This window comes from Cricetulus griseus, chromosome 7, assembly GCF_003668045.3.
Source record: "Cricetulus griseus strain 17A/GY chromosome 7, alternate assembly CriGri-PICRH-1.0, whole genome shotgun sequence".
NCBI classification, from domain to species: domain Eukaryota; kingdom Metazoa; phylum Chordata; class Mammalia; order Rodentia; family Cricetidae; genus Cricetulus; species Cricetulus griseus.
In genome coordinates this window covers 4,781,756-4,803,644 of record NC_048600.1, presented here as the reverse complement: position 1 = coordinate 4,803,644, position 21,889 = coordinate 4,781,756, and the positions used below count along the sequence as shown (strand labels likewise).

At 41.5% G+C, this 21,889-nt stretch overlaps 1 pseudogene; it reads right to left on the bottom strand.

The window, feature by feature from the left end:
* Positions 1–238: 238 nt before the first annotated feature.
* LOC100755399 lies at positions 239–1,281 on the bottom strand (annotated as a pseudogene).
* Between the last annotated feature and the right edge of the window lie 20,608 nt (positions 1,282–21,889).

The window sequence follows — 21,889 nt, the reverse complement described above, 5'->3', positions numbered from 1 at the left end:
ACCATCTTCCACTTTTGTAGTCTGATGTGGTATAAAATCTGGATCTAGGTAGCTCTTCATTAGCTATTTCAGCCATAAAACACTGCTACGACAAGCCATAATCCTAAACTGAGAAACAGGCAAGGGCACTGCACTGAGTTCAGGCCAGCCTAGACTACAGAATGAGACCCTGTTTCAAAACAAAAACCCACTACATTTTGAGACAAATATTGCCATTGAAGCAATTTGCACTTTTTCCTTTTTTTTTTTAATCTCAGAAGGAATGATCATGTTTCCTTCAGCATGTTAGCTTTCTGAATCTGGCTAATTATACAAAGTGAGGGAAGACCTTTTTTTAAAAGTCCAGAAGAGCATAGGATTTCAGTACTAAAATAGAAAGGTTACCCTAATTCCAGATCTTTGGTAAAGATACTAACTAGAATTGATTGCCCACACTACCAAACATGGCACATTTTGTAGTAACAAGTGATTGTGATTTTCCTTTTGAACATGTAAACAGAGGGGGAAAGCCTTAAGAAATTTTGGGAAATGCATTAGTCTCAGTTCTCTTAAATATACAGACGCACAATCAATTCATGGGTGGAAGGAACAGAGTGGCCGAGGTTATCGCTTGCGTTCCCCTCTCTGTGTCCTTTTCTTTTCCTTCTCCTTGCTCTCCTCCTTAGCTAGTTTGTCCTTCTCCTTCTGCAGCTTGTCCTGTTCCTTCTTCCTTTGGGACTCATCCCGAAGAGAGTCTCCAATTTCCGAGCACTGGGAACATCTTCCACATTGGTGTTTCGGAACAGAGATTTATCAGAACTGATGTTTGTTGTGGAGGCACCGGATCATCTTTCTCATCTGCTTTGTCCTCTTCGTCTGTCACATCGGCATACTGGGCCATCAGGGAGGCTTTCCTCTGCCTCTCCTCATCGGAAACCATCCTGGGCTTCACCACAATCTGTGCCTGCTTTTCAAATCAAGGTGGTAATGGCCTGGACCCCATCTTCTTTTTCTACTTTGATGGTGACATTTTGTGTTTCTGACCATCGGTCCACAAGGTCCACAATTTCCTTACAGGTACCAAGGAGGGAATCTTCTTCCAGGAAAGCAGAGAGGATAATCTGCAGGGCGTCCAGCTTCTCTTCCTCCTCCTCCTCCTGCAGGACACCAAGAATGTAAGTGCCCTACATGGCTAGGTCCACTCCCAGCGCCTCCAGCCAGGCGTCCCTCCAGCCAGGATCCGAAACCCCCACTGTGGCCTTCACCTAGCACCACCGCAGCCACTTCGGTGGGCGCTGCCATGCTGGGGACAGGGTCCTCCAGGACCCGGAGGTCCCTACCGCAGTGCCTGATGGGCCGCACGTTCGATGCCTGGAGCCTCTACATTTACTTTTCTAATTAAGAAAATAATAAATGAGGACTGGGCACATGTCTTAGTAAGCAAAGAGCTTACATTACAAGTGTGTGGACTTGAGTTCTGTGGTGATATCTTGTTTGCAGGCTAGCAAATTTAAGCTTGCCTGGAGAGCAGAGTGCAGAGCTGGCTACTAGTTATCCATAGAGGCCAGGCAGTGGTGGCGCACATCTTTAGGCCCAACACTTGGGATCTCACGACTTTGGTTTCAGTACTTGGGAGGAGAGAACAGAAAGGGATATGGTTGGGGGAGAGAAAAATATAAGGTGGGAGAAGACAGGATCTCAGCTCTTTTCAGGCAGAGAAGAGGCTAGGTAAGAAATGGCTATGGCGTGCTCCTTTGTCTCTCTGATCTTTCAGCATTTACCCCTATATCTGACTCCAGTTTTTATTTTAAAACCAACTATAATTCACATTACAGAGTTCAATTCCCAAAACTCATATTAAATAACAAAACAAACCAGTCAGGTGTGGTGGTATGCATTTTTAATCCCAGCTCTGGGGAAACAGAAAAAGGCCTTGGGGCTCCCTGGCCAGCTGGCCTGTCCTATCTACTTGGTAAGTTCAGGGCCAAAGAGACACTGTATTAAAAAAAAGTGTGAGGTGAACAGCACCCAGAGAATGACACCTGAGCCTATCCTCTGCCCTCCACACACGTGTGCACATACAGAGCGCCCTCAGCCACGGGAACACATACACACATACACACATTGAAGAAAAAAAGCCTGACTAATTAAATAAATAAACAATTTGCCACTGTAAGGAAGAGAAGAATGATTAGTAATGGTAGTCAATTTTTAAAAATTGGAGTATATTTTTGTCTAACTTTGAAAGTTTGAGTGCTTCACTTTTCCCATTCTGTTTTTATGATTTTTCCAATTCCAATAAGCAGCTATAAACTATCTTTACTGGCTAGACCTTGGCAACTTGATATAAACCAGAGATGCCTGGAAGAGGGACTATCAAGCAGGGACTGACTCCATCATATGGGCCTATCTATAGGGAGCTCCTTCTTGACTGCTAATTGATGGAGGAGGGCTCACCTCACTGTGGATGGTATCACTTCCAGATGGGTGACCTGGGCAATGTGTGAAAGGTATCTGAGCAAGCCATGGAGAGAAAGCCAGCAAGCAGCACTCCTCCATAGCTTCTGCTTCAGTTCCTGCCTCCAGGTTCCTGTATTGCATTCCTGCCTTGACTTCCCTTAATAAGGGACCTATTATGCATGTTACCTATAAGCCAATAAATTATTTCCCTGCCTCAAGTTGATTTGGCCAGTGTTTTATCACAGTGACAGAGAAACAAACTAGGATGCTAGCTTTTTATCAGACTGGGTAAAGAAGCTGAAATGGGCATATTTAACATTTGTGTCTCTGTGCTGGCTAGGCTTATGTGGACTTGACACACAAACTAGAGTCATCTGAAAGGGGGGACTCAATGGAGAAGATGTCACCATAGGATACAGCTGTAAGTAATTTTCTTAATTAGTGATTGATGGGGGAGGGTCCAGCTCACTGTGGGCAGAACCATCCCTGGGCTGTAGTCCTGAGTTCTGCAAGAAAGCATGCTGAGCAAGCCATGGGGAGCAAGCCAGTAAGCATCACTCCTCCATGGTCTCTACATCATCACTGCCTCCAGGTACATTCTCTGTTTGGGTGACTACCTTGACTTCCTTCATTGATGGACTATGATTTGGAAGTGTAAACCGAATAAACCCTTGTCTCCCCAACTTGCTTTTTGGTCATGGTGTTTCATCACAGCAGTAGAAACCCTAAGACAATCTCTATGATGTGACACTTAAATGCATGGCATACAGCCTGCTTCTTCCTTTGAAGGGTAAGGTAAATCTCAGCTTGCTAAATTCTTAAAGCTTCCTCCTCCCCTCTGTTAATGGTGGAGCTCTGCAGAAGAATGTATAGAACTTCTTCGTGATTTTGAAGATGTATGCTTCTCTGGAAACCCTCTAGGCAGGATTCATACTAATAAAGAAATGGAATGTCATGTGCATACTTAGGAGATGAATCATTCATCTCTGTGAAAGGTGGCGGGATATTTCAAACTTCCAGTCAGGATGACAGTGTGGTGTGAAGCTTGCCTGTAGTCAGGATGACAATGTGGCGTGAATCAAGCCTGTTTCCTGCTGGCATTTCTCATCTTTCTGAGAGAGCTGCCAAGGGGAGGCCAGCAGCAAACCTAATGGCAATTGTACGCTCATCACCTCTGTGCAGAATTTGTGTCAAGTGCCCCAGGAGTCCATTTAACACCTTTGCATGCACCAGCTTACCTTGCCAGCCTTTCATTACCCTGAGACCTTCTGTAGTCCCCTGACATTCTGGCTTAATTGAGATATTTGCTGCTTCTCCAGTCTATCCTATATGCCTTCTGCTATCTATGGCTTAATCAACAACCAAAGCTTTATTAATTAGCATACTGATGAAAAAATGTTTTCAGTTGACAAAACTGGCAACAGGATAATTAGAATAAATGTTGGAAAGGGAATCTCATTGGTGAAATTGAAAGTATTCAATTTTTGGATATCGGTTAAAGAATATTAATGGCGCTGTCTCCAACCTTGCCTGAATGGGCTTTTAGAGTGTGCCAAGGTCTCTCTCTCATCCCCTCTAAGTTGATGCTGGAGGCTGGTCTTTAGTTGCTTCTGTGTCTAGCCATTGGCTTGGGACAGAATTTTTTTTGTTTTTGTTTTTGTTTTTGTTTTTCGAGACAGGGTTTCTCTGTGTAGCTTTGGAGCCTATCCTGGCACTCACTCTGGAGACCAGGCTGGCCTAGAACTCACAGAGATCCGCTGCCTCTGCCTCCCGAGTGCTGGGACTAAAGGCATGTGTCACCAATGCCTGGTCAAATTTCTTCTTTTTTAAAATTAATTTTTATTTAAATTAGAAACAATATTTTATTTTACATACCAACCCCAGTTCCCTCTTCTTCCCGTCCTCCCATTGCAACACTAAACCCCCATCCCACCTCCCATCCACTCCTCAGAGAGGGTGATGCCTCCTATGGGGGATCATCTAAGTCTGTGGGACAGAATTTCTTGACCTAGTATAAAATATAGCCTTTGCTATATTTTAAACTAGAAAATTAATTATATTAGGGGCTGTTAAATGCTTTGTACAATATAGTGACATCTAGAAGCTGGTAATACAATGCCCTCCTTGTAACAATAAAAACCTGTTTCTAGTTGTTGCCATCTGTCCCCAGGGGATTCAGTTACCCCAACTGAGAGCCAGTGGTTTGACAGAATTTCTAATCATATGGTCTGAATAGAGAGAATGGACTCCTACATTGGATGTGTGGCCATTATGTCTGTGGGACTGTGTCACCCAGGGGCAGGGAACCTGAAGGTGGCTATGCCTTAATTTGCAGAGTAGGTTGTTTGATTAGCTTGTGTCAGCTAGGCTTGTAGATAGTTATCCAGTGAGTCTCCTCCTGAGTCTGAGTCTTGAATTGATTAGAATCTAGTAAGTGAGCTGGGCGGTGGTGATGCTTGCCTTTAATCCCAGCACTCGGGGGCAGAAGCAGGCGAATCTCTGTGAGTTCTACAAGAGTGAGCTCCAGGACAGTCTCCAAAGCCACAGAGAAACCCTGTCTCGACAGCCCCCCCCCCCCAAGAAAAAGGGAATAGTAAGTGAATGAAGTTGAGGACAGTGAGCTAACTCTAGCACAGACTTTTTTGGGTGCTGATGTTATTTGTGGTCAAGTTGATATTGCCAGTTGGCAAAGGCTATGATGCCATTGAATGGCTTACGCATTTCCACACAACTCACTAAAGACAAGTGAGGTGCTACAGGAATGAAGACTTCACTGAGGTTGGGGGGGTTTCCTTTAGGGCCAGTGGACTATGCTGAGTCTGACTCACAAGAGGTGAAGGTGAAGTGCAAGGGACTTCCAGTTGTTCCCTGAGCTGTGTAGGCTGTCTGTCATCTTTGGCTTCTAGTAGTAGTTAATGGGAAGGGCTTATGTGCTTAACTGTGAACTGGCCAAAGGGTTCTGGAAATAGATTGTGATTCCTAATCACAATCTTGTAATCACAAGAGGAAAAGAATCCAAGGAAAAGGAGACAATAGGGCACAACAGAGAGCTTGGCTAAGAAAATGAAAAACACTAGGGTCGTCTGGACCTTCTATCTGACTGTCTTCTGCCAGGCTTTTGATGGTCCCAGTGTCAATCTACAAGTTCATTGGTGAAGTCTGACTCGGATACTAGCTTCAAATTTCTGCAGGTTGTCAGTCTTGAGTCTTTATAGATGTTTCTTTCAGAGTCTCGTTGCTTTGTCTGGATGTGAAGGCTGAAAAGAATGGTGCTGCTGGGGGTGGAGCAACCATAGTGCATCCCTCCCTGAGACTCTGCAAGAGCTTCTCTAGTCACCTTTGGGAAGAGAAGCTCAAAAAGAGGTAGGGCTGGTTCTGCTCCTCTAATTTATCTGAAAAGCTAAAGGCTTCCTTTAGAAAGCAAGGCAATTACCCTGCCTTGGTGCTCAGCTTTCGGCAGTAGGTTCCAAAATAATAGTTAAAGTCTATTTAGCATCCTACTACAGCAATGTCAGAGTAAATGCTGGAAATCCTGGTTTCTCATACATGCCCCTTATTTTTTTTCCTCTTTCAGTTAACCTTCTCTTCCAAAAAGAGGTAAAACATGAAAAATGTGTTTCATCAGAATTCTCAAAGACTTAGAACATTGCAAGCTAAGCTGAAATAGCTTTGTGCATCATATTCTTCTTCTTAAAGGCAATTATTGTTGCACCATTGGTCTGTACCTTCATGATTTTAACTATGTGTTAATGAGTGGACTAGCACTATGTTCCATTTACTTACACAAATTACATGGTACGTGTTCTGCCAACTGCTCTTTATTCAGCATCATGCTTTTAAATATTTCTTAACACAGAAAAAATACATTTGCATTTACTTCTATTCAGTATCATTTGTATTATTATTTCATGTTTCCATCCCTAATGGAATGTTAGGAATGTTATTTGTTATTACTGTTGAGTACTAAAGTACAGCATCCCTTATGTACATGTGTAAGGTCTTTTCTAATTCATGTTGCTAAAATGAATTAGATTCCATTTTTCTAAGTCACATATGTGACCACTCTGTGCCCTCTATATTATGATGTGCCAACTTGTGTTAGTGGTGTGTGTGTGTGTGTGTGTGTGTGTGTTCCAGAGCTCAGTGTAACCTATGGAGAAATATGATGACCTCCATAGGGCGTATATGTTGGGCGTTCTGGGTTGCATGGGTCAACTGAAGAAAGAGGTTACTCCAAGATGAATTTTTTAGCCCTATGTGGCAGAAGAGAGGTCCAGCCTCTGACGGACTGAACTTTAAACAGTCATACAAAGACATATTTATTGACTGTTGCACAAAGTTGTTTTGGGGGTAAACAAGTTCCTCATATTAAAGTCCCTGATCTATACATCCTGCTGAAGGAAAGCCCCTGCTACTTTAGTCCTTATTATTGTGTACTGTTTGCAGTACCCAATAATCCAAGAGTTTCAGGTATGTCAGAGTATCTTGTGACCAAAGTCATGCAAAGGCTGTAATGCTGCTTCAGAGAAACAACGGAAAACATACTGATTTCCACCAAGATGTTTTCAAGGTTAAAGTACTTCTAGAAAACAACTCTTCTGTTCTTATGTTTGTCCTAGATACAGTGACTCTGATAGATTCCTATAATACATGTGAGTTCCCTAGAGTGAGTCGGATCTCTCTGAGTAGTGCATTTAACTCAACAAGCACTCAAAAGTGGGGGAGCATTCTTTTACTGAAAAGAAGTAAGGAAAAATAGATCCTACTGAATATTTAGCAGCCAGTCTCAATTTTTCATACCAGAACAGGTAAGAAGCATCAAGTTATATGATACGGAGTCAAAACATGATACAGACCAATAATTAGGACTTCCTATATAGGGCTGTCATACTTTGTACTGTACCATTTCTACTATTGGGATGTGTGATGACCATTGTTGGTTGTTAATGTGACTACATCCAAAACTAACTAGCCCCACCAATGGAGGGCACAGCTGTGAGAGATTTCTGCTTAGTTTGAAGTGGGAAGCTCTACTTCTAATCCAGTCTTTGAGGTAGGAATATCCACCTCAATCCAGATCTAATCTGGACCATACCTTCTGCTGGAAGCATATTATAAGGACATGGAAGAAGGAAGCTTGCTCCTTTCCTGCTAACCCTCTCCTTATTAGCAAATCCATTCCTACACTGGCATTAGAGCCCTCTTCTTTAGGATTCTGGCATATACTGAAGATCAGCTGAGACATTCAGCCTCATGGACTGAACAACTACTGGATTCTTGGACTTTTTGTTCATAGGCAGCCATTATTGCATTAGTGGACCACAGCCTGTAAGTCATTACTTTGAAGAACTCTGGCTAGTACAGGATGCTTTGGCATTGTTATTCATGAGCAGTGATACTGTGGTTGTCCACACCTGAAGTGGCAGAAACTTAGTCATTTCAAAACCAAACCCTATGCAGAAGGAAAGTGTGTTTAAAAATTGAGGAAGGAGAACAGGAATAGGTTGTATCTTATAATATCCACTGATACCTGAACAAATCAAAATTGTTAATCAAATCCAGCATCAAAAGTTATAGAGAGTGCCATCTTCTTGAAAGTTCAAGAAAAAGGAGAAAAATGAGTGAAAGAAATGCCACGGTACCAACCCTTCTGATAGAAGGGGAACAGTGATTCATGAATAAAATATGAACTTTACCAACACTGAGTTGATAAGTGAATTATAAGAACTTGGATTTGAATGTGAGCACATAATTCTCTAATTTATTTTTGTCCATTCCTTTTACTGTATGGACCAGACTGATACATGATAAAACTCTAGTGTAAATCCAACTCAGCTCTAAGTGCTATGACTGTCAAAAATATGATCCCAAACTTAGAAGAAGGCAAAGGAGAGGATTACGCATTCTTTCTGCACAATGCTATGTCTGGTTTTCTCTTTGGTTGGCCCCTTTGTAGCTCCGTAGGAGCAGTTTAGTTTGTCGATTTGTTTCCAGGAGAAATGCAAATAATTTATGTTCAATGGGATGAACAATCCCAATAATTATGTCTAGAGCATTTCCAACACTAGCTAGTAATTTGTTTAAATCTAACCAAGCAAGCTTTTAAATTGCCCTTAAGAACACAGCTTCTGGAATCATACTGTTCTGTCAGTAATTAATGAGTAGAGAGATGAGGATGTAACTTAGAGACAGAGCATTTGCTTTGCATGCTCCAGATATTGGGTTCTATTCCCAGAAAGTGAAATATAAAGTTAAATAGTTAATTGAATAAAATTTGTTATGTATTCATCCTTTTGACAGTTGCTTATAATTTTAGTTTTAATACTTAGCAAGTCATGGGTTACTTGGCAGTGCTTCTTTAGTGGTACTTAAAAAAATGGCCTGACTCCCAAAGAGGCCTCGATGCATTATGTTGCCACTGGAGCATCAATCTGCATCTTATCATAGAGCCATGGGAAACTTGTATCCAACCCCTTTTACTTATTTTGTGAGACAGTGTCTCACTATATACCCCAGACTGTCCTTGAACTCATGAACCTCTCATGCACCTCTATCCCTGGCCATTCTTAGATACCTGGAAAAAGCAGTAACATGGAAACACTCTGCAGTAGACATTTGTCATTATTTCCTCTGGGCAACCTCAGAGACATACTCCTATGATATTGTTTGATATACTGGTGTATGTTTCCTGGCCTCCTTTGAAGCTGGGATGAGGGTATGTGGCACACTACCCAAGACTGTAAATTAGGAACTAGAGTCTCAAGAGGACAGACTCCTCAGGGAATCCTTTCTGGGGATATCACTGTTTGTGGTGATATGGGGTGATCCTCAGATTAGCTATGGCCAAGGTGAGAGTAGAGAGCAGCTCCTGAGATGAGGTAGTGTGGTGGCAGCAATCCTGTGCATGATTGGACAGCCTGGATCCTCTCTAGTGGTGTAGCCTAAAGCTGATTCTCCAGCTACCTTGGAAATGTGAACTGCCCACTCACCCCTAAACTTCTTTCATCTGCTGGAATGATGTACTTGGAACAATGAACACAAACTGGAACAGATAAAGACCAAGAATGTCTACAGTGTTTGGGGAGCAACTTGGTTTTCTACCCACTCAGGTATTTTGATGGCTCAAAAATCATGTTTGAGATGTAATGTGAAATGCAATTAATGCTGATCACAATGGAGTCAGAGCAAGTTTGATGAGCAGATATTTCTTAGGAAAGTACTCATGTGACAGAGTCAGTCTCGTACAACCAGGCGGGTCAGGGAACAGAGAGCGCCACATGCTTTCGACCCTCACGTTTAAAGTCTTGCTATGTCACTCAGAACGCGCCCAAATGTGTGTGGTCTGTGTCACCTGTGCTAGCCCCCAAGAGGGCATGGCCAGCATTTCTCCCTACAGAGATGTACATTTTAGGGGCACCCAAAGACCTAGGAAGACAGGAATGTTGCAGAGGACGTTTCCTGGAACCATTTTCCTTTTCTCTAGGCATGGCAGGTGGAGATCCTGCATCATACTGTCTTTGCCAAAGTGTTTAGTAAGTGCAACACCTTTTCAAAGCAGTGCTGTGAGCAGAAAGATCAAAGTAGCCAATGTGGGCTTGTGGAGGGCTAAAGACAGTGAGTAGGACCCAGTGCTCTTGGATTTACTCCAGGTTCTCAGATTGTCCTGTCCATTGGCTATGCTAATCACTCTCAGGAGGCTGGTGACATAGTTGAAAGACACTGCATTTGAAACCTCACCTTGGCTTCAATGGTGATCTCAGGATCCTTTAGAGCTAACTGATTATTCCTGGAATCTGGAATCTGTTATCTTGAGGTTGAGGGGTAAGGACTTACTTGGGCATGGAATCAATTTTTAGCTAAGTTCACCCAGTAGCAGGCCTAGGGATGCAGGATACAGTTCTTGCGATATGATTAGAGTCCAGGTAGTTAGCATTAGACAGAATCCCTGTATCAGTTCCTTGACCTATGGGGAAGAGCCATTATAGTTAGATAGGCCAATAATATACTCATATAGAAATCATGACTCAAGAGGGATACTATACCTCCCCCACAACCAATACTTACGTTTACTTAGTGTTAAGACACCCTGAATGCTCTTAGGCTTTTTGGAATCCCATTAAAATATTCTCATTCTGTTTAAACCAGTCATTTCTTGTTTCATACATGAAGCACCATAGTACATTCATACATAATTATCTTCCCAGTGAACTATATGGTTTAATAAAGAAAGAGAAAAGAAGTGGCCACCTTGACAAGTGGTGCAAATACTGAAGACAGGCAGCTGCAATTCAGCAGGAGAGGCAGATTCCTGTGCTAAAACCTCCATGAGCCCCTGCAGGCCTTCTCAGTTCACTAAATAACCAAAAGACTGGGGGATTGGACGCCAGCAGCACATTTTACTGATTTAAACAGTGTGCATCCCTCAGTTTATTGGACCATGGGCAAAAGTCCTGAGATTTGATCAAAATCAGAATGCTATGTCATTATGGAACAGGGATCTGGGAACCTAAACCCCAGATCTCTAGGACTGCTCTGCCACAAACAACCAGCCCAGCTCTGCTGCCACTGGCAGAATAGTAACAGGATTCTAATAGAAAAAAATCGTTCTAGGAAGAACAGTTATTTGGAAATACAATTTGCAGAGAGAAAAGCAAGCATGCATTTAGAATACCATGATATCCTCTGTATAATAAATGCAGCTTAATGAAAAGAGACAGAATTAAATTACACTAAAAGAATTAAGATAAAGACTCTGCTGCAGAAATGACATATAAAGACAATGTCTTTGCTTGAATAATAATAATCTATATTCTGGGGCAAAAGCAAAATATAAATTTCTGTGTTTAATTTACATCATATATATATTTATTTTTATATATTTGAATTACAAACAAGATTGAATTACATGACGATCTCAGTTCCCTTCTCCCTCCCTTAATTTACAGTTTTTGTGGTTTATTTTGCATCAAGGTTAGTAGCAATTATCAATGACTTTCATATTTAGGCATTTTTTATGGATCACTGTTTTTTTTTTTTTTTTTAGTATCTCTCTGAAAACAGCTGACGGACATTGAGAACATTAAGTGCTACTGATAAGCAAAGACCAGTCGATAAAGCCTTTTGGGATTGTATTAGTTGTATTAGTTGACATTCTACAGGTTCAATAGGTAATTGTTGAAACAGTTTAATTAAGATATGAACAGTTGTATTTTATAATCACACCTACCATCAAGAAAATAATTGGGGGGGTCAGTGGTTAAGAGCACTGGCTGCTTTTCCAGAGGTCCTGAGTTCAATTCTAAGCACCCACAAGGTGGCTCACAACCATTGGTAATGAGACCAGGTGCCCTCTTCTGGTGTGCAGGCATACATGCAGGCAAAACACTGTATACATAATAAATAAATAAATAAATAAATAAATAAATAAATAAATAAATATTTTTTAAAAGAAAATAATTGGGAGGGACCAAGAATAGACTAATCTATATCAAGTAAGAGGCACTGTCTGGGCTCAGGGTAAGCTAAAAGGATCAAGAGAATTTTAGGCAGTGAAATGAACTGAGGCATGTGTGTGTATAAGAGTGGGAGATGACAGCTCAGACTCTGGCTTTCACTAAGTTGACTGGAGGTGCCAATCACTATTACATACTATTAAGGACAAAACTGGCATGGTATAAATGATGGATAAGGTGATGTAAAGGTTCAGTTGCAACTATTTGCAAGTTACAGGGTCCCAAAGGTTGTATGGTGCATTCATTTCTGAAAAGAGATCTAAGTCAAAATGTGAGCATTTAAATCAACAGTTGGGTGGTTGAAGCTTTGAGAAGTCTTCTCTCTGCTTTTCCCCTTTCTCTCTGATCTTCTCTGTTTTGGGTCATTTTCTCCAACCCCATTTGCTATATATTCATTTATCCATCCACCATTTTATCCAGCAAACTATGCATTAAGTAGTAGACACACAGACAAAAAGAGCCTCCTTGGCTTTAAGCTGTGCACAACTGCCCATCCACAGGCCTCATCCTCTTGCTGTGATGAGGGCTATCAGGTAAAAATCCTGTTGACATCCTGCAGCAGAAGAAATCACCCTGCATCCCTGGTGAACAAACTTCAATGACTCCTTCATCAGAGGTTCAGGTGCCCTTTCTTTGGGAAACACAGAAATGCCCATCATCTCTTCTGAGTATTTTCTTACAAAGTCTTTGGGGATAATGTCTCTTGGAACTGTGTGTTAGGTTTTTGACCTCTTGTTCAGAACTTCTCAGCTGGGTATTTTGTTCTAGTTCTTAATAGATTGCACATTCTGGGCTTAATGTCTCCCTCTGTCTTAGGATGTTTCAGCTCATAAACTCATTAAGTAGCAGACTTAGAATGAACAGTTCATCTCTTTGTCTGTTTCTTATTCACTGAAAAAAAGTAAGAAATCAAAGAAATCCTAACCTCCTTGCCTCTGGCCAACTCAATGACACTGATGATGAAGTAGTTGAGAATGATAAATGAAAAAAATGTCACTTTATAAACCAGGATAAAAAGCCAACCCCTAATGTCTTTTTGTAATTATAGACAACAAGAATCTGACTCTTATGACTTCAAAATTAAACATTCAAGTCTGCTGATAATTGAACATTTTAAGTTAGTGGAAAAAAGATTCTGGGAAACAAAGCAGTCCATGTAGAAAACCACTTGAGTTTATTAAGCACTTTAAAGGGTATACTGCTGGCATTGCTGTAAGTGGACACTGGCAAAAGTCTACTGTTCAGAGTGCCTTTTATTTTTCAGGAAGAAGTTTTGTTTTAAATTTTGTCTATTGAGAAGGTCAGAAAAAGAAAGATGTTGCCCCAATCCCAGAATAAATCTTCAAAATGAGATTAATTCATTAAACAGAAATAGTATACTTGTGAACTCAATAATGGATACTTTATGTCAGTTTATGGCTATGATTTCAAGGTATAAATTAAATGGGCAACTATGTGCTTTCCTCCCAGAATCTAAAACTCAATGGCCAAAGTGATACACAATGTAAAATTAGTGAGACATACAAAATAATGAGTCAAAGAGCTTATCAAAGGAGGGTTGGCATCAATGTGTAAAGGATGCTAAATGGGCCTCTTATTTTCTGCCACTTCAACTAAGGGACAATATGATAGACATTTGATGCCAAAAATTGAATATGAAATAAAAATCATATGGAGAATCTGCACACATGATACATGTTTGAGATGCTTAAGCACCCTAGTTGACTGGGGACAAGAGGGCTTGAGAGAAGAGCATGTGTTTGTTTTTATTGTAATTTGTAGATTGGCATCTGTTTTTGAGCTCTCTTGGACTCAACAATGAAAGCAAGATGGAGTATCGAGGAGAAAAGAAACAGAACAGAATGAATCTGGTCAAACAGAGCAAACAGAGTAAACATTTGCACACTGTTACAGACAGCATCTTTTCATTTAATGAGGGGACAGATGCCAGCTCAACACAGTCCCTATCTGCTTCTCTGTGCTCTGAGGCTGGCCTTGGTGGCCTCAGCTACCCTAGAACCCCTGGAGTTTGAGTTTGTCTAGCAGAAGACTGTATGGCTACTTCTCTTAGTCTTAGCTGTGTTTTAATGGTGACAGTGCACCTACAGGTTTGCGAATCCCATTGACCTTCCCCTCTATGGTTGCTGCTTTCCCTGAGCTCTGGGACTGTTTCCTAATCACTTCTTCAGACACAGCGATGCTAATAGCTTGTGCCATAGCTAGTCTCTGTGATCCACAAAAACCACTGGGATTTCTCCTTTCTCTGCCATGCTTCTGCAAAGTCCACAGCAAAATCTCCTTCATCTAAAAACAAAGATTTGTATATTTCATTTTATGTGTATGAGTGTTTTGCCTGCATGGATGTATGTACCCTACGTGTGTGCCTGATGCTCACCTGGAATTAGAGTTATTAAGCCTCTATGTAGGTGCTGGGTACTGAACCAGGGTCTTCTGCAAGAGCCACCAGTGCCCTCCCATGCTGAGCCATTTCTTCAGCCTAACAACCTCCTTCATAACCCTAGCTAAATGGACCGTTTGTCTCCTGTTATGATCCTAACTAATGTAGGATGCCACGTACATGCCTGAAGAATTCAGGAATTTTAATGAAATCCTCTAATGATAGTTAATAGTTATAGTTTGGGCTTCCTACATCTCTCCTCATCTTAGAATTATGCATCTTCAGTGTCATTTGACAGCAAGTACTACTCATGCATGCTTCTTTCAGTGCTTTTTGATTACAGAAGCTCATTTTCAGGTGTGCCTGCCAGAGAGGTCACTGAGCCATCCTGTCTTTCCTAGACTCTTGCTGGGCAGATATTTGTGATCCATTTAGGCTAAAAACCTTGAACCTGACCTCTGACTTCAGAATCCTTGGCAGTGACTCTTTTGTTCTACATACACCCAAGCCTGCTGTGTCAGGGGGATTTTAAGCTTTCAAATCTGGATTCAGCAACTTGAAGGTAGGCTGTACAAAATTAATAGTAAGGAAATAAGATTGAAACCGCAAAATCACCTGCTAACCAACACTTGCTAACATAAAGTCTCAAAGTACAGTGCTAATTCAAGCTTCAGATGCATGCCAGGTGTGACAAATGAGCCTTCTGTGCTGTGGAGGTTGACAGACTCTGACCCTTCTGGGAAAGAGAAATGGCCATTCTCAAACCTCAGCTCTTTCCAAAAAGGAAAGCTGTGTCTTCTGGCTTGAGACCAAATTGCTTGACTTGGGATCTGTTGCAGGATTCTGTATTATTAATTTCCATGGCATTTTGCCATACAAGGGCACAAACACAAATCTATAATTGGTTAATTTTTCAGGTGAATTAAAGTTTAAATGAATAGATCAAAATATGTGCCTATTCTGATGACATAAACACATTGCAAATTAATAACCAGATCCATACACCTGTGTGAGTGAAACTTAAAACTTCGGAAATGCCTCGGCAGGTAAGGCACTCACTGCACAAGTGTCAACATCTGAACTCAAATCCCCAGAATCCCTGTAAAGCCAGCCATGGCAGTATCCGTGTGTAATCCCAATACTTGTACAGTAAAATGGGGGACACAGAGAGAGCAGTCACTGGAAGCTTGTGGGCCAGCTAACCGGATGTATGCAGGGGCGAATAACAGAAAGACCCCCACAATGTCCCCAGATCTCCATGTGCACTGAAACACACGTGCATACATATGAACACATGAATATGCACACAGTATATACACCAAACACACACATGTGTGTATAAAACAGAATAAAGCTAGGGCTGGAGCCAAGGCTCAGTGGATGAAAGCAATGGCCATTCTTCCAGAGAACCTAGGTTCTCAGGACCCACTTGGCCTCTGACAATTATAACCCCATGCCCTCTTCTGGCCTCTGAGGGCACTGCAAACACGTGGGGGCATAGACATACATGCAGGCAAAATACTGGTGAATACCTAATTTTAAAAAGAATAAAAGCTTTTTTGTTTTGTTTTATGTTTTTTTGAGACAGGGTTTCTCTATGTAGCTTTGGAACTTGTCCTGGCACTCACTCTGGAGACCAGGCTGTCCTCGAACTCACAGAGATCCACCTGCCTCTGCCTCCCGAGTGCTGGGGATTAAAAGCTTTTTAAAAATAGCAGGGGCTACTTTCCAAAACAGGCTCTGAAAGCCATTAAAGTTAGTAATGAATGTCTCTGTTCTCCTCCAGGATTGAACTTGTTTCTTTCAGATTAGCCATAGCCATGTGCTTTACTTTGGCCAACGAAATGTAAGAGAACATGGCAGGGGACACTCTTAGGCCAAAAAGCTTTATGTGTAAGTGTTCAATGTGCCACATATTCTTTCTATTATAACCTAGCAAGGCCTCTGCTGAAGTGATTCCTGGGGACCCTTAACTGAGGATGAGGGGAAAAGCACCTACCAACCCAAGAAGACCACATTGCATAAATACAATACGGCCTTGTTATTTAAAGCAAGTGACATTCTGGGCTCCTCGCCCGTACAACTGAGCCCATACACTAAGTAACAAGTTCCTAAAATGTCACCTTAAAACACAAAAAATTTAAACCCATAAAAACATTGGATAAGAGGCGATGTAATCGAGGGTTGCATTTCTCATGAAGAACTAAGCAGGATATAAATCTAACAACAAGAGATAATTCATAGATATTACACATATAAATAATTTTTATGATGATGGGTCATTAAACCAAGACTGAAATGACTATAAAGTTTCATTACCATTTAGAATAGTCTTATGCAATGCATGCTAATTCTGTAAGAAGCCCCAACTCATTTGAGGCTTCAACTTTGCCATGGAATTCTAATGATTGATGTGTAATGTGTCTGCTTTCTCTTTTGAGATCTGAAGAGCTCTGGACTGGAGAGCGGTGAATGGAGGTGTAGGCAGTGGAAAGGAATAGGATTTCCCACCTTCTTAAAAAGTCAATGCCATCCCTATCTTATAAGCAATATACTTGCTGGGTCCTTAAATGATTTCAACTACTTATGTTTGTTTTGAATGGCCACAGTGGCCAAATAGTTTGAAGCATCATGCAGTATTTCTGTTCTACACATTTGCAGGGCAGGGATTCTGGTTGGGTTTGGGTTTGCCTGATTCACTAGTAGTTTTTGTTGCTGTTTTGTTTTGTTTTGGGTTTTTTGGGGGGATGTGTGGGAGTCCTTTCTCTTTCTTCTTCTCACTAAGTCACACATTTAAGGTGAAGAAACATGAATCTTGAGAGTAGAGGGGCTGCATGAAGGTGGTGGCCACACCTCTGTTTCGGGTATAGTGGCATGTACTTGTTTGTTATTTTCTTTTTAACACTAAGAAACAGATTTTCCTCCCACAAGCCTCCTCCAGTCAGTTCCAAGTCCTAGAAGCTATGACCTATTGGAAACCACAAGACAATTCAAAGTACCCCATGAGACTCCCCAAGTGCTTTCAGTAGAACATTGATTTTGATTTTCTTTGGGTTGTCTATACAAAAACTCCGAGGAAAGAAATTAATTTGTGGATCTTTGAAAAAAAGATGTTAGAAACTTCTGTCTAATCACAAACATTAGAGACAACCAGAGAGTGGTTGCCCCAAAAGACATCAACTGGTTTTAAATATAAACCTAACTTCTAAAACAGTCTTTTGAGCCTCTCCTAATGTATGTTTACATCATTTAATTACTGAGTTCTGTAAAATATTTGACAGATATTCTTTCAATAGTCGATGGCACGCCATGCATCTATCTTCTTATAGGCTGTATTTACCAGGTCCTACTTCTGTTCCAGTGACGGGGAAGCAGTGGACCTCGGAAGTTAGCTCTTACATATGTCTTGGTCTCTGTCAGAACCATGGACTGTTGTGTTAAGAGAGTAGAAACTTTAAAGTTTGTGGCTTATTTGTAAATTCTCCCTTTGGAGAGATAGTGACAATGGATATTTTCTAATCGGAACATCAGTTGTATTAATAGCTTACTCAGCTCCAGCTGCGACGGCTGCATGGGGTAGTTACTCAGTAGCTGACTGAACTCGTGTGAATAAAAGACCAAGATTTGTCATATCCTGTCATGAACCCCTTCTTTACTACACTGGACAGATGTATATGTTATTTATGTTTTATGTCTATAACTAAGCATTTGTCTACTGGGAAAGATCAAGAGTTATGGAGCCCTGAGAAGATGAACTCAGGAAAGGAACTTGTTGGATATATGGAAGACATTTTTTTTTTTAATGAACAATACTCAGAGTTAACAAAGGGTCTCACAGTTAAGCCAGAAGTCAGAAGGGCTGGAAAAAGCTGTGGGATGAGAGATCTGATGTCATCATCACCACTGTTGTTCTTTTTTTGTTTGTTTTGAGACAGGGTCTCATCCTGTACCCTGGGTATCTCATAATTTATTCTGTGTAGTAGGTTGTACTGGATTCATCTGCTAATCTGAGTACTTTGACTGAAGGCATACAAGCCCATCCCAGCCCATCACCACATTGTTTTTGTTGTTTTCATCTCTGCACCAGCCTAGCACAGTGTTTGCTACTTACAACAAGCTTAGCTACTCCCTTAAAATCAATGTTTCTGATTGGCTCAGGTCCCAGCAAAGAGATGTTTTGAGATTAGAAATAGAATGCCTTTTGAAAGAAAAATGGTAGAGAAACTATGGCCAAGGAATCCTTTGGGAGACTGAGCAGAAGGACAAAGACATGTTGGACAAACTATGGTCAAGGAGAATTGCTGCCCTATTCAGGCTGAACTTGATGTCCTCTCTGTATCCTGGAAAGAGCTGAGGGCTGACAACATGGAGGCAAAGGCTCTGCTGGAAATACCCCAGTGATACAGATAAGCTTCCCCTTAGATAAGAACTAATTCCACTCCCTGCCCAGTTCCACCTCCATCACAGGGAAGCTGAGTCCAGAAGAAAAACTCTGTGAAAGTGGCGGAAAGTCTCCTTTTACTCAGTGTAACTAATTCGGTGATCACATGGTTGCAGAGGGCATAGAGCAATTCTTCATGCTCCTTCTTTACATTGCATCACAGTAGAAATTTAAAGCCTATGTGGGTCTTTTAGGAGAGAAATTATTTTATTTTTGCATCATCAAAACAATCTTAGAAAATTTAACTTAGGAAAATTAAATCCCTTGAGATCCATTTTAGTGTTTGAGGGTAGTGGACTCACCCCTGGGTTTCTGTTCATCAATGCAGGAAGGCAAGGTGTTTGTGAACCTTGGTCTCCATAAATGTCAGCAGGGCTCTCTCTCCTTCACACGAGGGCTGTTTTGTTTGGACGGAGTTAGCTGATGTTCTGTGACAAGTAGCTCTGGATGTTTTATAAACAATTATCCTGACAGTTTGATGGATGAGGATAACATTTGGGTATCATCTGCTCAGCAAAGAAAGACAGATGATCACTTCTGATGGAAATTACCGCTAGCAATTTGGAAATGGAGAAGCCGGAGCCTGAGGCTCACACTGTCCAAGGATGTAGGGCCATATCAGAAACCACTTAAGACAAGATTCCAGGGACTGGATCACAGTCAGATCTGGGCATGAGCTGCGGAGAACCTGCTATGTTTTAGGAAGAGCACCCGAGGGAAAACTCCGAGGAAGGGAGGCAAGTCTAGTTAGGAAAATAGGACTTCAACAGGCTAGGGTCGGGCAAGGTTGGCTCCGGGGTTCACTTAAACTAACACCACATATTCTGTTATTGCTATTTCAGTTTTATGTCCTGTTTTATCAACTGATTGATTTAAAAATATCCCAAATCACATCTACTAAGAATGTATAATTAATTATATTTTAGAATATAATTACTGCTACTTTATAAAACCTCCATCACTTCCAAAGAGAGCTATTTCTTCACTTATAGTCACTCCCTTATTCTTACTCCTCAACACAGGGAGCCACTCTTCTACTGCATCTATGGATTTGCCTATTCTGGACATTTTATGTGGATGGCATCATGACATAGTCTCTCAGTGTCTGGCTTAATTAACTTGAATGTTTTAGCGGAGGTTTCTGAGGTTTGTCCTTGTTTTGCATATATCAACATTTCGTCCCTTTTATGCCCCTCAACTATTCCACTTTATAAATTTTGCTCCATTTATCAATTGATTGAGATTTGGGTTGCCTCTACTTTTGGCCATTTTTTTCTATTTTTTTATTTAAATTAGAAACAAGCTTGTCTTACATGTCAATCCCAGTTCCCTCTTCTTCCTCTCCTCCCCTGCCCCACACCAACTCCCTATCCCACCCCCTTTCTGCTCCCCAGGGAGGGTAAGGCCTTCCATGGGGTATCTTCAAAGTCTGTCATATCATTTGGAGCAGGGCCTAGGCCCTCCCCCCTGTATCTAAGCTGAGAGAATATCCCTCTATGTGGAGAGGACTCCCAAAGTCCATTCTTATGCTAGGGATAAATACTGTTCCACTACCAGAGGCCCCATAGATTTCTGAAGCCTCCTCACTGACACCCACATTCAGGGGGTCTGGATCAGTCCTATGCTGGTTTCTCAGCTATCAGTCTGGGGTCCATGAGCTCCCCCTTGCTCAGGTCAGCTTTTTCTGTGAGTTTCTCCAGCCTGGTCCTGACCCCTTTGCTCATCACTCCTCCCTCTCTGCAACTGGGTTTCGGGAGTTCAGTTCATTGTTTAGCTGTGGGTGTCTGATTCTGCTTCCATCAGCTACTGGATGAAAGCTCTACGATGGCACATAAGGTAGTCATCAATTTCATTATTGGTGAAGGGCATTTAAGGTAGCCTCTCCACTATTGCTTAGATTGTTAGTTGGGGTCATTCTCAGATTTCTCTTTAAACCTATAATGGCTCCCAATATTACAGCATCTCTTATCTTCTCCTCTATTCTTTCCCTGGCTCAAACTTCCTGCTCCCTCATGTCCTCCTCTCACCTTCTCTTTTTTCTAGCTCCCTCTCCCCTCCCCCCAGGCTCCCAATTTGCTCAGGAGATCTTGTCCCTTTCCCCTTCTCCAGGGGACCCTCTTAGCATCCTCCTTGTTTCCTAGTTTCTGTGGAGGTGTGGAGTGTAGGCTGGTAATCCTTTGCTCTATGTCCAAAATCCATATATGAGTGAGTACATACCATGTTTGTCGTTTTGAGATTGGGTTACCTCGATCAGGATGGTTTCTTCTAGTTCCATCCATTTGCTTGCGAATTTCAAGATTCCATTGTCTCCTCCCACATACCCCCACTGAGTAGTACTCCATTGTGTAAATGTACCACATTTTCTCCATCCATTCTTCAGTTGAAGGGCATCTAGGTTGCTTCCAGTATTTGGCTATTACAAATAATGCTGCTATGAACAAAGTTGAACAGATGTCCTTGTATGAATGTGCATCTTTTGGGTATATGCCTAAGAGTGGAATTGGGGGATCTTGTGGTAGAATGATTCCCATTTTCCTGAGGAATCTCCATACTGATTCCCAAAGTTGCTGTACAAGTTGGCACTCCCACCAGCAGTGGAAGAGTGGTCTCCTTTCTCCACATCCTCTCCAGCATAAACTGTCATTGGTGTTTTTGATTTTAGCCATTCTGACAGGAGTAAGATGGTATCTCAGAGTTGTTTTGATTTGTATTTCCCTGATGGCTAAGGATGTTAAGCACTTTCTTAAGTGTCTATCAGCCATTTTAGATTCTTCTATTGAGAATTCTCTGTTTAGTTCTGTACCACACTTTTTAAATGGATTATTTGTTGTTTTGGAGACTAGCTTCTTGAGTTCTTTGTAAATTTTGGAGAACAGCCCTCTGTCAGATGTGGGGTTGGCTGCCATTTTGTTTTGTTGACTGTGTCCTTTGCCTTACAGAAAATTCTCAGTTTCAGGAGGTCCTATTTATTAATTGTCTATCTCAGTGTCTGTGCCACTGGTGTTATGTTTAGGAAGTGATCTCCTGTACCAATTCATTCAAGGGTACTTCCCCCTTTCTCTTCTAATAAGTTAAGTATGGCTGGATTTATGTTGAGGT